The sequence below is a fragment of the Sciurus carolinensis genome, chromosome 4 (genome assembly GCF_902686445.1).
Source record: "Sciurus carolinensis chromosome 4, mSciCar1.2, whole genome shotgun sequence".
NCBI lineage: Eukaryota > Metazoa > Chordata > Mammalia > Rodentia > Sciuridae > Sciurus > Sciurus carolinensis.
The window spans coordinates 58,281,835-58,298,227 of NC_062216.1; positions in this window are offsets into that span (position 1 = coordinate 58,281,835).

Here is a 16,393-nt window from a genome sequence, read left to right on the forward strand (position 1 = left end):
GCCCAGAAGACGAGGTAACAGAAAATAAGTGGGAGAAAAAAGTCTAAATTTGAAGTGAACATTGAAGAGGAAGCATTGGTTGTACAGCCTCTTTCTTTGAGAGCCCAAAGTGATCAGGTTGTGAAACTGTGCCTTTCCAGGAGGAGGCCCAGTACAGATGGAGGGCATGGCTGGGACTCCTTACTGTGGCATCTTTCCAGCCCTTTCCATTTGGGCTGTAATAAGTCCTGAGCTACAGTGCTCTTAATGCTGTTCAGAGCAATGCCACATTGCTTTATGTTTACCTTGGGCATCTTTTTATCCTTATACAATTTTAATTAATCCATTATGATCTAAAGTGAGAGAAATGCCAAGTAGCTGAATTTCCATTCCCCATTCAAGGCCATGGCTATTGGCCATTAAATTGTCTGTCTTCTAATGATGGTGGGACTCTCATCTGACCTGATGTTATAGCTTCTTCAATTGAGAGCACCACAGCAGCATGCACTTACCCTTTCAACAGCACAGCTGTTCCCTTGGACCAGACCCAATGATGTGTGTGCTGAAGAGTTTTGGGGAGCCTTAAATCCCCAGGGCACAACTTCTATTACAACATATAGTTCTCAATACTTCTTGCCTTTCACCACAACCATAAAACTATGGGATTCTAATTCCAGTGTGGGGTAGTCTTCTCTTAGAAAATGCTGAATTCCCTACATGTAAAAATATCTCTCAGGGAGGCCCTCTGAAGTTTTTTGGGGAACAGACATCTGGAGTCATGGAGAAGGCTGTTTATATGCCACAGACATTGTTACAAAATTCTTTTATATGTGCTATAGGGCCGTGCTGAGATTGACCATATGGTATGCCACTCTCCTCCCCTTTTCCATCATAATCTCCTTAGTTTGCTTTTATCTTATTTTAGTTTGCCTTAAGTTTGATTTTATCTGGACTTACTCTGAGGAAATAATTCAAGGGAAAATCTTTAAAACTGAGAGAGACGTGCTGAACAAGCAGAGATAGCCTAAGTTTGTATAAATGATCACATGCTCAAGTATACTTGATGCTACACCTATGAAATAAGGAGGTATTATTTGCTGATAACAGCCAGCATTGCACTTATTCCATCCTGACATAAGTGGGCTGGTAAAGAAATTTTGCTGGAAAGCCCAAGAGTTAGAGCAATGCTCACTGAGGTCATTGTATCTCAAGATTCTCTCCTAGTGTCATTAAATGTTATTTCAAATTGCAAAGTGAATTCTAAATTACAAAGCATATCAGAAATATTATCATTTTTTTTTCAAATTCAACCTGAACCACCTTTCAGATTTTAATATTCTCCCCTAGTATCTCCTGGGCATGCATATCAAAACACTGAGAACCACTTACCTATACAGTTTCTTTCTTTGCTAAAAGGGTCATCCTGTTTTATAGACGAAAGTTCCTCAACTATCTGTTTACTTCATCCCTTTCAGAATATGCAAAGATGACCACAGGGATAAGGAATTTAGAGGTAGATATTTGTAAATATAGATTTATCATGGGTAAGAGATTGGCCTAAATCTAAGAAGAAAATGCCCCCCAAAAGATGATTGATTATGTTCTATAAGTAAGAAACAAGAGTACTGAGGACTCTGACTCAAAGAACAAAGAGTAGAAATAGCAGAAAAATTATAAAACTACTAAAATCAAGTGATTGAAGCAGTCAGATGTTAAACATAGTGTAAAACCTGCGGAAGGGTTTGGATAAAAACTTCTGGGCAAAGAGGTGTCATGAAATTCTTTGAACCGAAGTGGGCAATGATCGAATGTATGTAATGTGAAAACACACAGAAGGTGTGGGAGGGTGGAGCGGGAAACAAGAGAGAGTGAGAAGCTGAGAGTGAAGGCCCACCTCACAGCAACAGTCATGCTGGTGCTGAAGAAAAGACAACATGAAACCAGAGTCGTCAAGACTTAGAAGCAGGGTAGGTATGAAACACTAAGGGAACTTCACCATTCAGAGTGCTTCTTGGATTTGTGACTGACAATTTGCAAAGACAGAAAATCTGGAAGGAAGAATTGTTTTAATATTTGGAGTGTGAGGTGTGGGAGTTGGAGGATTCCCATAAGAAGGCTGGGGCTGCAAGGGCCCGCATGCAATGACTGCACAAAATCTGTGCGTGCAACCGTCCTGAGGAGAGCATGCCCACACCCTGCACAACGGTGAAGCATGATGCGAACGGAAACATTCTCATGAAAGCAAAGAGGTGGCTATTGACTAATTAGGCTAAGACCTGTGAACAGAAAACTGAGAGTAGTTGTATAAAGACTGGGAGGTGAGTCCAGGAAAGTAAGGATGAGGTAAGAGAATGGCAAGGTAGGGTGCTAAACAGACTGAGGGCTGTTTCCACCTTCTCGTGGAGCAGAGATTCATAGACAAAGATGTCCAGCAAAAGACCCTCTGTTTTCCTCAAAGAAGAAGTAGAGAAAAATTAGGAATAAAAACCAGATATTTTAGGTTGTAGCTAAGAGACTTACTTAAATATGGAAATTGCTGAACATCCAAGTGTCCCATTTGTCACTAATTTGCTTACCTTCATGTAGTATGTACTTCAGAAATCTGTTCATTGTAAAAATCTGAATGACTGACTGAGTGTCCTGGTATTTCTGATAAACCAGTAAGTAGGGGAGAATAGAATTAAAGAGTAAAGGCTGTCTTCCTAAAGTTAAAGTCTAAAGCAAATCAGATCCATACATCTCCCCAACCACTGATGGCACTGAAAATAATTAGAACTTGGAAAAGAATGTCTCCAACATCACTAACAGATTTGGAAATGCATCGGTGTTCTTTATTGTGAATAAGAAAGATGAATATTGAAGTGGATTCTTACAGAATGTCTATGCTACCAAAAAAGAAACTGTAGACCTTCAGAAAAATTTCTGATCCCTGGATTTGGGTAAGATAAGTATGAAAAGGACCTGGAACAATTTGTGGCACCTCAAAATAAGGAAATTCTCAAGAAGTTATGGATATATGCCAAAGGACACAAATGCTAACTTTAAGGAGCTCCCAAGGTTTTCCTTGGAAACAATTTGAGGAAAATAGAAAATAATGATAATAATAAATTAAAATCCATATGATAAGAACCTACGTGTTCATACAAATGTAAATAAATATTTGAATAAATAAAGGAGTGGAAGATAGCACTAAGCTCTTCTATATAGAGTTCTATTAATGAACATAAGAGGAATGATGGAAATAGAAAATTATCATTTGTGAACACCAGGGTCAATGTTATTTTAGAAAATGCAATGGGTACTACAATGTATTTGCAAAAGTAAAAGAAAGAGGATATTTGCACAGTCTAAAATGATCTTCACAAAGGACTTTACAAAGGGGAAAAATGGCAATCTCATAAGGAAGAAACTTGGAGGAAGCTACCTAAAATAAACTACCAAAGATTGCCTCACCATGAGTTGATTACAAAGACATCATATATCTCCTGACAAAAGGCACTAGAAAGAATATGCCATCCCATCTGTGGTATTCTTGCAAAAAACACATAACTGAATTTAATCATAAACAAACATTGGGAACCTAACTTGAAGTACATTCTATAAAATTGCTGGCCAGTTTTCTTTGAAATTGTCAAAGACATGAAAGGCAAAGAAAGCCTGGAGGATTCTCACAGGTTGAAAGGAGCAAGGAAACTTGACAACTACATCAGCGGAATATTGGAATGTGTTTGGAAGGACAAGGACGTTAGTGAAGCATTAGAAAAATTCCACTGGGGGTTCCAGATTAATTAATAATATTGTATCAGTGTTAATGTCCAGGCCTAGATAATTTTACCATAGTTATGAAAGATGTTAGTGGGAAGCTGGCAAAGAGCTAATAAGAAACCCATCCCATAGTACACCTGGTTTTGAAGTTTTATTTGAAAGAAAATACTATTTTTGAATAATAGGGATAAAAGATAAAGAATGAAATTTTATTTCCTTTGTCATCTTTTAATTTAGTCTTTCAACTTGAATTTTATATTTACCTTGAGTACAACCAATTCTCTTTTGATTTATTTTTTAAATTCCATCTTTAGTGTAAATTTTTTTATTTGAGTTATATTTGTTTTCCTATACCAAACTGCTTGTTCAAGGACATGTAATTCAGTTTGGAGTGTTACATTGTTGTTGACATTTTCTTCCTGATTATTTGGTAGAAATATTCTCTGGTTGAATGTTGTCCATTTTGTTTTCTTTTCTTCCTTTAGTAGTTTTTGTGATCCAATCTAGTGTTTTGCAGAATGCTCTTCTGTTAATTACCATGCAGACTAACTAAGGATGGCTTTTGGGGGAGGTAGGAAAGTTATATCCTTCAATGATTTTCATTTCCTTTGGTCTCATGGAATCCTGAATTTTATCATCTTGCTTATTTTTTCTCTTTAGCTCTTCTCCAGAGACTCAGCTTTCTTGTACTCCTCTTTCCTGGTAACATTATTTCTCATACTGCCACATCTCAGTACCATGAACTTCTATTTCTCTTCCTTACAGTTACTGCTCTTGTCAACCAGTACCTTTGTATAGATAGCTTCTATGTTTTCTCTGTGCCCATAGTTCTCAACAGAAGCTTACAAGAGAAGATCTACGGGACATTATTATTTATTTTATTTTTGGTATTTATTTTTCTATGTGTAGGTGATTTAAATTGGATATGTTTTGTCTTCTACTTATGCTTAAATTATGTAGTGTGTGTGTGTCTTTTGTTGCTGTTGTTGATTTATTTAGCATGTTGGAAAAAGAATGAAGAAATTTGATAATCACCATTAATTTACCTATGAGATGACTGATTTAAAACTTTACTTCTTTTCAGATCAGTATTCAAGCTACGATACTTTTCATAGCGAAAAGCTGTAACTTCCCCTTCCCAGTCATCGCTTTCACCACATTCTGACAATTTTATATATCATATTTTCAATATCATTAGCTTGCTATCCTTTTTTCCTCATTTTTAGTTCTCATTAACCCATGGTCTGAAAAGATGTGTATTGTTTACATTCAAAGTAGGTGGGGTGTTTTCTAACTTCATACTGATTCCTTGAACTAGGGCAACTTCATTCTTCTGACACCCTGTTGCTACTTCACTTTGAAGCTTGAACTACCTCCTCCACACAGTGAGATGTCAAATATTTCCTCAGCCCTATCCCTCCTGCTCCATGACAGGGAATGCGCCCCGAGGAAGAAAGTCTGGAAGTAATTTGGCATCGAAATGTCTGTGCCTGTTCTCTCAAGGACCCCACTTCTTCACTGCCTGTTACACGTTCCTCCTGAACTTTGACATGTTGCATATTTTTTTTTTTTATCACAGGAGACATTTCCACAGTCTGTGACCAGGTTTTCTTAGGTGAAACTTTGGTGAATAATCGTTTTCCCACATATATATTATACATATATATATATATTAACTGAAGAACAAATAGCCAAATGTTTTATTAATACAGAGATAAGAACAATGACTAGAGATTTAATATCATTCTGATTTATCAAGAATTGTTTTGTTATAAGACATAGAGTAGTAAAACATTTCTAAAATTGGGGCTGAGGCTGTTGCTCAGTGGTAGAGTGCTTAGCTAGCATGTGTGAGACCCGGAGTTTGTCCTCCAGCACTGCAAAAAAGTAAAAATCAATCAAACAATCAATAAAAAAATATAAACATACCACAAAATATTTACTCTGTTCTAGTGGGATAGTGATGGTTCTTCTCATTTTTAAAGGTGAAAAATGGAAAATTTTTACATTTTATTACAATGCATGTTGACCGACGAGTCACAAAACCAGATCACTGAATCCATTCATTTCTCTTACTGATCTTCTCATTAGTCACTAAATAAGTTCTCAATAGATATTATATTACAAGCATATTTTATATCCTAGTATTTCAGATGTTTAAAATGATTAACTTGAAATACATTAGAATATCTGAAAATATAGGAAAATGCTTGTAAAATGTGATTGGAAAGGGTTTTCTAATCAATGGTTAAGGTCAATAGATTTCATTATGTAATATTCTAATTAAAATATGTATACTGTTGTCAAGTATACATAAAAAGACCAAGTGTGGTGGCACACAAAGTAAAGGTCAATAGATTTCACTATGTAATATTCTAATTAAAATATGTATACTGTTGTCAAGTATACATAAAAAGACCAAGTGTGGTGGCACACACCTGTAATCCCAGCAACTCAGGAGGCTGAGGTAGGAGGACTGGGAGTTCAAAGTGAGGCCCTAAGCAACTTATTGAGACCCTGTCTCTAAATAAAATAATAATAATAATAATAAAGGACTGGGTATCTAGTTAAGGACACCTGGGTTCATTCTGCATACCCCCACCAAAAAAAAAAAAAAAAAAAAAAGCTAGAGGACAAATGGTAAACTGGAAAAATTATTTACAAAATAGAAAAGGGAAGCATAGTCTTAATATATGTTATTAATATAATTTAAAAAAGATAAATTTGGCAATAGAGAATTAGACTATTAACAAAAAGGAAATTCACAAACAGACAAGTAAAAGACAAAAACATGAAAAAATACAGATTAACTCTTTGTAAAAAATAGATATTGACACAAAAATTAATTTATACTTTTCATTTAGGAATTTGAAAAAAATGATGCTATACTATACTATAATATTCTGTGTCTCCAAGAATAGTGAGAAATGATAATTTGTATATATTACAGTTAAGATTCTAAATTAATAATTTGTAAAATGTAACAGGAGCTATAAAAAAGTGCAAAACTTTTTCTAGAAATTGGTCATATGTAAATTATCAAACAAAATAGTATATATATTCACAGTAAATATTACATATATTTTGAGAAAAAGAAAAAATGGAGACAACAATGAGTAAGGAGAGAAGGAAAAGAGATTTATCACAGTATAAATAATGATGGCAGAAACTTGGAAGCTTCTAAATATCCAAATGTAAGGTGAGTTAAATGGTGTATTAGGATACACACACTGTTAAAAACTATACAACAGGAACAAGTAGAATTGAATATTATTATGTGTGTTGAGAGAAAATGTCAGGATATTTTTAATTGTAAAAAATGTTAAAACTGAATTATATAAACAGAAGTATTGTTAATAATTTGGTTTAATTCCTATCACATTTGTATATACCTACGTAGGGGTTATTTCTGGATGGCAGAGAATTTTATTCTTCATTTTGATTGTCAAAATATCTTCAAAACTGAATATGTATTACTATTGTAAAATGCTACTTATAATATATATATATATTTACACAAACACTGAAAAGCATAAAACCGAGATCTGAAGTGGTAATACGTCTTTGAGAAATATCCTTAAATAGTTTTAATATATGTATTTCACCTTCTGTGCTATTCTTCTTTAGGATGGAATCTTCCAGCTCTCCTCCCTGGAACATCCTCTCTGCATATAGGAAGCAAAATCTCAAAAACTGACTGTATAAAAAAGAACATTACAATTGCTCCTGAGATTGAATGTTGAATATGTATGCATGCAGAGAAATGATGAAAGAATCCTGGAAAAATCGTTATCATTATTGACTTCCCAAATTCTCCCAAACGTGATGCACGTATTTGAAGTATTTCTAGGAACTTCCAATATAGGCGGTTCCCTGGAAAGACATCCCAAAGCAAAGAATGAAAGGAGAAAAGCAGACAGTACTCTAAGTTCAATCAGTTCTCTTCCAAGAACCGTAAAACACATGGGGATTATTTGGCAAACCTCTTTTTAAAGAGAGTCCACATGTGTCAGCTTTGCCTGCTGTGCATTGAATAAAGCAGTAGCTGGTACTCTGAAATCCATTCCAGCACCTTGTGTTGGCAGCCACTTGCCAAGTAAATTCAAGAGGTAACAGCTGCCTTGGAGCAACAGTGTGGCTGCCACCTTCCTGAACCTAAAAGCAATCCTGGAACCCATAACGATTCCGTTTCAGTGAGCAGAAGGGTCTGAATTGGAGGAGGGCTGTCCAGAGTCAGAAAATGTTTGCCAGCTGAGAAACTGGAACATAACTCTTAGAGCTTCTTTTCTAACCCATTGAAATCTTTGGGGGTTGCCCCCATGGGATCTGCAAATTGCCAAGCAAAATTTGAATTAGGCAGAGAGTGAGAGAAAACTCAGATGCTTGATTTTGCTTCTAGGCAAACATATGCCTATTTAAAACTTAGTTTCTTCTGTAAATTTATTTTAAAGGCTGCTATGAATTCAGTTACTTTTCAAAGGAGAGTGAGCTCCAGCTCTTACTCCACATCAGGATTTGGTCATGTTTTGGATGAGGAAAGCATTGTATTTGCAGACTAATAGCCCTTTAGTGTGAAGGTCATTAGAATAAACAATTTCTCAAGCAGCTCTTCTCTGCATGAGCAATGAGACACTCATTTTTGTGCCACAGATTTACACGCAGCCTACCTAGGTAAGAGCTCCATCTTCTCAGCTCAGGTCCCAAAGGGGGACCTGTGTCCCTTCACCCAGAACATTTCCCAACCCCGGGGCAAATTTTGAGAATGGCTTTGCAATTCAGTGAATTACTTCCCTTCTCCTTGGTACTTGGGGTGAGCTCTAGGAGGTTCATAAATTTTACCTCTGCTGATGGGCTACTTAATTCTCCAGCTACCTCATGAGGAGTTGAAGATTTATGGTTAAGAAACTCTACCAGATGCTTTTCTGCGGAATGGTAGGGGCTTTGTTTAAATCATCACAGGTGTAGAGAATAGTGGGGGGTATGAATAAAAATTTCAAAATTCTTCAAAAAGAAATCTTTAAGGAAACATTCTGTGCTTTCTAGGATTCCAAATCACTGTTGTAGGTTATGAGTTAGGTTACCAAACTGGGGAGTGTTTGGGGGTCTGGGGTCCTCTGTGCCGTTTCTTGATTTCTTTTCATCTTTAAGATTCATGAAATCACTGAAGTATCTCTTAGATCTCATGCTTTGTGCTTTATGCTCATCTTGGCCCTGAGAAATCTGGGGAAAAGAAACAAGAAAAAAAAAATGAAAAATAACAGTGGTTTGGAGGAGATTCTTCAACCAGCTGCAGAGCCTGAAATCTGATTTTGTCCTTTTCCCAGCTTTACTGCAAGTAGTGCACCAGTTGAGCCCACCTGTCTTTGCATAAACACACAGGAAAATAATAACTACTGGAGGAAAGCCTCTGACCCATGGGTCCTCTCTGGGCACAGACTCTAAAATGAGAAGGGCTCAACAGCTCCCAAGCCTCTGACTAGCTAGGAAGATGGCCCCTGCTGCCTTGTAACTGAAATGTATTGACTCTTTTTGTCAAGTTGGCAGGATTGCTGTAGCTTGTCGGCAGCTTGCACTTTGAGTTTCTGTGAGAACAGCAGAGAGCTAGGTGCAACAAAGAAACAGCTATGTTTGATTAATGCACAAGATACTGCACTATGGTTCTGCCAAAGCCTCATTTCAAGACTCAGCATTGTACATTTGCAGGGAGCAAATATTCAGCACAGTCATTCTCTTTGTAACTTGTCATACAAAAGAATCAACAAATTCCACGACTGTCAGGAAGGCTGTAAGGGAAGATAATTGCTCCCCTTTGCACCTGCCTCAGCCCCTGCCATCTTTGTGTAGCGGGAAGGTCTAAATATTGTGATTTACTCACGTGGCAGGATGTCTTTGTAAAATGATTCCTTTTTGTACTCAGCTGAAGGCTGGGGAATTTCAGTGGTGGCTAACGAGTATTAAAAGCATCGAAGCACAAGACCCTCATGTCAGTAAGGTCCTATCAATGACAGAGGGTATTGAAGCTGTGGAAGGTTCCTCCTGGAAAAGTTCAGTTTAAGGTTATTGCACTAAGAATCATTTTAATTCCTGCATGTTTTCTGAAGGAAGGACACAGGTTAGGTAGGATGGTGAAGTACAGAGTCAAGAGGGAGGTCTGAGGCAGCTTTCACAATAAAGAAGAGGTCTAGGGGAAGAGAGGAATGAACCAAAGGGACCCAAAAGTAAGAAAGAGTTCACTGAAGTTTGAGGATTGCAAAGTGAACATGTCAGAAAAGAGAAAAGAATAATGAATTCTAGGTAACTAAATATGTCATAGAAATGACTTGACACAGGACTTAGACCAGGAATTAGAAATTACAGGGCCTGAGAATGTTCTCTCTGATATGTGAATGCTAACTCACAATAAGCCATGGGGAGAAAAGAATAGAAGTTCACTGGATTAGACAAAAGGGGAATGAAGGGAAGGGAGGAGGCTGGGAATGGACAAAACAGTAGAATGAACTGGACCTGACTTTCCCATGTTCATATATGAATACACAACCAGTGTAACTCCACATCATGTACAACCACAAGAAGGTCAAGTTATACTCCATGTATGTATGATATGTTAAAATTCATTCTACTGTCATGAATAACTAATAAAAAGCAAATTTTAAAAAATTTAAATTAAAAAATTTTCAGGTCTGTTTCCTCATCCATTAGCTATTTTAAGGAAAATGACATTCTTCTTTGTCCTTTCTTTCTTAGAGGAATTCAGAGACTCTTTCCAGGGCTGTTGACAGCATACCAGGTCCTATCTCTGATGCCCAACTTCTGTTCTTCTGTTTCCAATACATATGGAATATTTGTTTTAGGGATACAAACTTTCTGCCCAGCTCCTATTTCCTAGATGGGAGACTAAGGTCTCTTCTTAGAGGCTGCCCAGATATCTTGTTCCTGTACTTGTCTTATGTGTTGCTAACACACACAAATACTCAAGAAATAGGGTTTTCCCCCTCTTAGCCTCTGGTTTTTAAATTGGGGCCAGGGAGTCACAACCTAAACATGATTGCTTAAGAATAAATATGAATCATCTCAATACTAGTATACCATGAAAACTGCCACCCTGATAGAATAAATAACCATTCAAACTTCTATGTCTAATAAAGAAAGAGATTTATTGGGTTAAACAATAATAATATGATATGTGTCCGGAAAAATTTGAGGACAAGTCAACTCTTTTTCTTTTCTTTCTATTGGTTTGTTTATTTGTTCGTTAGTCCTGGGTATTGAATCCATGTTTGTTTTGTTCTACCACTGAGCCACATCCCCAGCCCTTTCTCTTTTTCTAATTTTGAGACAGGGTCTGGCTAAGTTGCCTAAGGCCTAGCTAATTAGCTAAAGCAGGCCTCAAACTTGCAATTCTCCTACCTCAGCCTCCTGAGTCACTGGGATTATAGGAGCACATTATCATGCCTGGCTACAAGAGAGCTCTTGATTGCCAGGCTGCTGGTTAACTTCAAGGGGTGTTTATAAGAATTATGTCCTTGACCTTTGTAGGATGTAGAACTTCCTATTCACAAGTTGAATGTGCTTTGTTCTTTGATTGGCTTATGGATAGTGCTCTCACTGGGAAATCTCCACGGGCTAGCAGTGTGGATTAGCAGAAAACACTCTAGCAGTTGAAACTACGTCCTATAGAACACATGAGATAATATCATGCAGCAAATACATACAGGGCAATTGTGACATAGAAAACACACACAGAATAGTCATATATAGAGCATCTAATCCCAGTGCTTGGTATCAGAGCAAGGTAGTTTATTTGATAGAAGGAGCACAGTCTGCCAAACTAGTCTGCAGGAGTGTGTGTGTGTGTGTGTGTGTGTGTGTGTGTGTGTGTGATTATTTAATAAAGATCATTACAAGTGACCTTTTCTTACCACTATAACCGGAGATAATACAACAATGCTGGGCTCAAAATTCATCTTTTAAGATAAAAAGGAAATTCTATGACTGGAGAAAAGACAAAAAAAGAGGAGGGGGAAAGAAGAATATCTGAGGTGCCAGAAAATAAACAGCATGTTGGGGTTCCATATATTAATGGAATAGTGGACAAAGACAGTGGGATTTGATACGTGCACAGTAGACAAACTATAAAAGGCCTTGGATTCTTATAAATGATTGTCCTAATGGGAGAGTGTACTAAAGAGAGAAGCCACAACTTGAATGAGAGTGGTGACTAGTGATCATCCTGAGCCATGAGCTGAGGACAGGAATCAATTCAACTCCACTCCCACTTCACTTGTGTTCAAAATATTCTTTTTCATTCTCAGTGCCTGTTAAAGGAAAAATGCTAATATAAAAGTCCATTCCATGACACAAATTGCTGATGAAATTTTGATGTGCTTTACCTTGAGATAATATAACTTCCCATTGTTGTGTGTCTTTGGAATCTTAATGAAATGAAGGAATTTGGGGACATACGATGCAAGGGAGGGCGATGTGCTGTCACGTGCAGGACATATGAACAGAACTCGTTGTGTGTATCATAAAAGACAATCCCTATTTCAGTTTGTTTGTTAAATGATCATTTTCACATATTGAAAAATTGGTTTGCATTCAATATGAATAATTTATAAAATAGACCAAGAACAAAATAATATTAACTCATAATCCCACCATTCTATAGTGTTTATTCTTCAAGCTTTCCTTCTAGGTTAAAATTTCTAAAAATGACTTATATGAATCTATTATCTTATGTAAAATAAGTTAAGAGCTATGAGTTAAAATGTGCTATAGAAATAAATGGGTAAAAATGTTTAGAAATTCTATATTAAACAAAGGTAAACAGATTCTTAACGTGTTAACCTTCATATAACACCTAATTCCACAGTAGATATAGTAATAAGAAGGAAAGAAGGAAGGAAGGAAGGAAGAAGGAAGGAAGAAGGAAGGAAGGAAGGGAGGGAGGGAGGGAAAAAGGGGAAAAGAAAGGAAGGAAGGAGAAAGGAAGGAAAAATGAGTTGCAACTGCTGCAACAGAAAACACAAGAGAATTATGACGCAATATAAATTGAGCAGCTTTGGCTGACTTATAGACCCTAGTAAACATTGCAAACTAAATAGCCCTTTACATGCATCCCAAGATTCTTTAAGCTTCGAATTCTAAATCAGCCTGAACAGGGTGTTCTGGAAACCAGTTTGTTCCTACTGGTGTTCTTGCACCTGGATTTGCCTCTTTATCTGGAGCAAGACAAAACAAACAAACCACTTAATCTCCATCTCCTGTGTATTGTAATTTGGCTTGTTGTGTAAAGGAACTTGAGTGATGCCAATTACTCCTTCTTTCCACTGTTTCTTAACTGCAGATACTTCACTATCACTCTGAGGGCCTCCCCCACCTTCATTGCTCCAAGCCAGACTGTCCCCAAGTACCCACCAAAGCAATAATGGAAATTGGTAGATAACTCTGTTTTCATGTCTGTTGTAATTTAAAGTAAGAAAGGAGTAACTATCTAGTGTCATGGATGTCAGGAAATGAGTCATTTCATGCCCAGGACTCCTCCTTCCCCAAATGTAGCCCTTGCCTGATTACTAAGAACCTAAATGATGTGTTGAAAGTGAATATTTTTTTCCATTTTCCATTTAATTTCTGCTACAACAATATTAAAAACCATGACTTGATCAGGAAATAACTGGACAATCTTAAATCACACTTGGTTTTCTTAGTAGAGCTCACTATTTCTCCTCTATGAAATATGAGGAATAGATTTCATAATCTCAAAACTTAAAATTCCAAGAAGATATTACACCTTATGTTATTTTTAGTTTTCTGTGTTATAAGCATGAGTTTCAGTTTTTTTCTTGAAAGAAGATTTGGCAAGACAGGAAGAATTAGGATTTTGCACTTTTGATGTGTAAAATGGTGAATAAAGGTACAACTGAGAGTTTCATGGCATCGAGGTAAATTATATAGCATGAATCTGTGTTGGTATTACAGTTTATAGAAAAGGATAATATTTTAAAGTTCAGCTTATTCTGTTTGATTGCAAACCCTTACTTCTTTACCAGTCTGGTCACTCTCCTTTTCCTGTATGCTTTAAGATGGAAGTAAATTATATATAACAAGTTTGAATTATTTTTTCAGTGCTGGAGATCAAACCCAGGGCTTCATGCTTGGCAAGTGCTTTACCACTGAACTATACCTGCAGACTCTAGATTCAAGTTTGAAATATCATAACATTTTCTTGTATAACTGGCATGTTTTTGTAAGCCTTATATCTGGGGGAATATGCCAAAAGAAGTCACATTTCAATTCTTTCCCACAGAGAATTTATTGGTTATAAGTCTACTCATAATTTTTAATTCTTGGTTTCTATGCCTCTGAAAATTATGAAACTTTAAGATGAATTAGTTCAAGTCCAATCCAGTAAAGAATCCCATCTGCAATATTCAGGACAATTGAACATTCCTTAAGGGATAAACAATTCTTAATTTATCACATACCTCAGCATTCTGGGAACTATTATACCAAGCAATCTACTCTAATTTTTTAATATTTTAAAACTGCTAAACTTTCTTCTTAATAATTTGAAAAGGAATGTTCAACCTTTAAGTCTTTGCATCCCACCCATGGTAAGAACATAGTTAGAACACTATTCCCTCTTTCTGGTGATGGCTATATCTGGAGTCATCTGTCATCAGTCTAAATTTTCTTTTCACTAGATCTGCTTTGAAGTCACCAGCCTATACAGTTATGATAATTAGTTTTATGTGTCAACTTAGGTTTTTGTCTCTAGTTATTCAATTAAACATTAATCTAGGTTGTATTGTGAAGATATTTTGCAGATGTGGCTATTATCTACAAACAGTCGACTTTAAAGGAGATTATCCTTTGTAATATGAATGGACTTATCTAATCAGTACAAAGGTTTAAGAGTAGCACTGAGATTTCTCTCAGGAAGAGATTCTGCCTGTGGAAAGTAAATTTAGCTACTGATCAAGCATTTCCAACTATTCTTTCACCACATATTTTACACTTTCTTAACCATTCCCCCATTATCTTGTCAGTCAATTCCTTGCAAAATTTGTCTATCTATCTATCTATCTATCTATCTATCATCTATCTATCCTATCTAGTTACATATTCTATGATCTTTTTTTCTGTTGGAATTGTGCTTGATAGAGTGGTTATTTACATTTTTATTTTGATTAGTTAAAGTTAATAAAATTCAAAATTCACTAAAGTGGCGACATTTCAGGAATTGGAGAAGTGACTACTCTACTAAGCAGACCATATTTCTACCAAGGCAAATAATTCAGTATTTTTCTCATGCATAGTATTTTCCTAAATCAAACTCCTGGTTTCTTCAATCATTTTTTACTTGACATGCTGATATAATATCTAAGCACATTATCTTACGGATTTGCTAATACTTCAATATCTCTGTTTAAATACTATACCAATAATTAAACATTATATACTTCCAATGAAGCCTGATCAACAAATGATGTAGAGGAATTATTCTTTAAATACTATTTAAATCATTACTAAAGCTACCTGTATCTGAATATAGCCATACTGTTTTTCCATCTACTTTGGAAAATTTTGTTTCATATTTTCTCTCGCTTACCAGTAAATAACTTTATTGCATAAATAGAACTAATTAGTAAAGAGGAAGTGAAGGATGGAGAACCTAATCTCAGCATCTGCAATGTTAGATCTGCACTGGAAATATTAAGAGCTAATAATAAACAGAAAATATTAATAATGATATTAGGAAAGGAAAAAAGAATTAAAAGAGCAATTGAGCAGGGTAAGACAAAATAGAGAATAAATTAAGAGTGAGTGGTAGGAGGAAGAGAGATTTCTAAGGAGCTGAAGACAACAGAAATTTGGAAAGAGAGCAGTATAAGGGAAATATGACTATAAAAACTGTTATTTAGTTAATGAAGTTCATCTCCTTTAATGAGAGAGATATGTAAGAACTAGGTTTGCTTTAGATTACTTTTAATTCTTTGTCATTTTAATATTTTGCTTTTGAATGACATATTGCCCTGTGCTTGAATTATGGAGATCCAGAATTTATTCTGGAATGTATTATATTCCAATTAATTTGGCCTGCGATTATACTTGAATTTCTTGCAGTTGCATCTCTTTGCTAGTTTATATTGAGTTTATAGTTGATAGAAGTTGTTAAATATTTCTAGCATGAAATGCCGTTAAGTCTGTTCACAAAACTTAGGTGACTAATTGGTGATGTGTATATAAAAGTTATACATCTTCTGTTAAGTTTGCTACTGTGAATTTTGTCCCATAATTTTAGCATTTTGAGAACTTTTTGTAGTATTTTCTCTGATAGCCCATGTTAACTCTCTCTCACAGTCTATATACCTTTAGCTATAATTAACAGATACTTACATGAATCTCACCTAAATAAAGAAAATTACTACATAGGTCATTTAAGTAGACATCTAATGGACTTCAAAGTCTATGAATGCAGAACTTCTGTAATGTCATGTGTTTTGGATTTGTCTTCTCACTCCAGTGTGTTCTTCCAAACTTCATTATGAAAGAATTTCCTCTCAGGATCATATAAAAGCTGCCAGGTACAATCACACTTTCAACTTAAGCCTTAGTCACCTATTAGGAAACCAGAGGAACTCTTTAA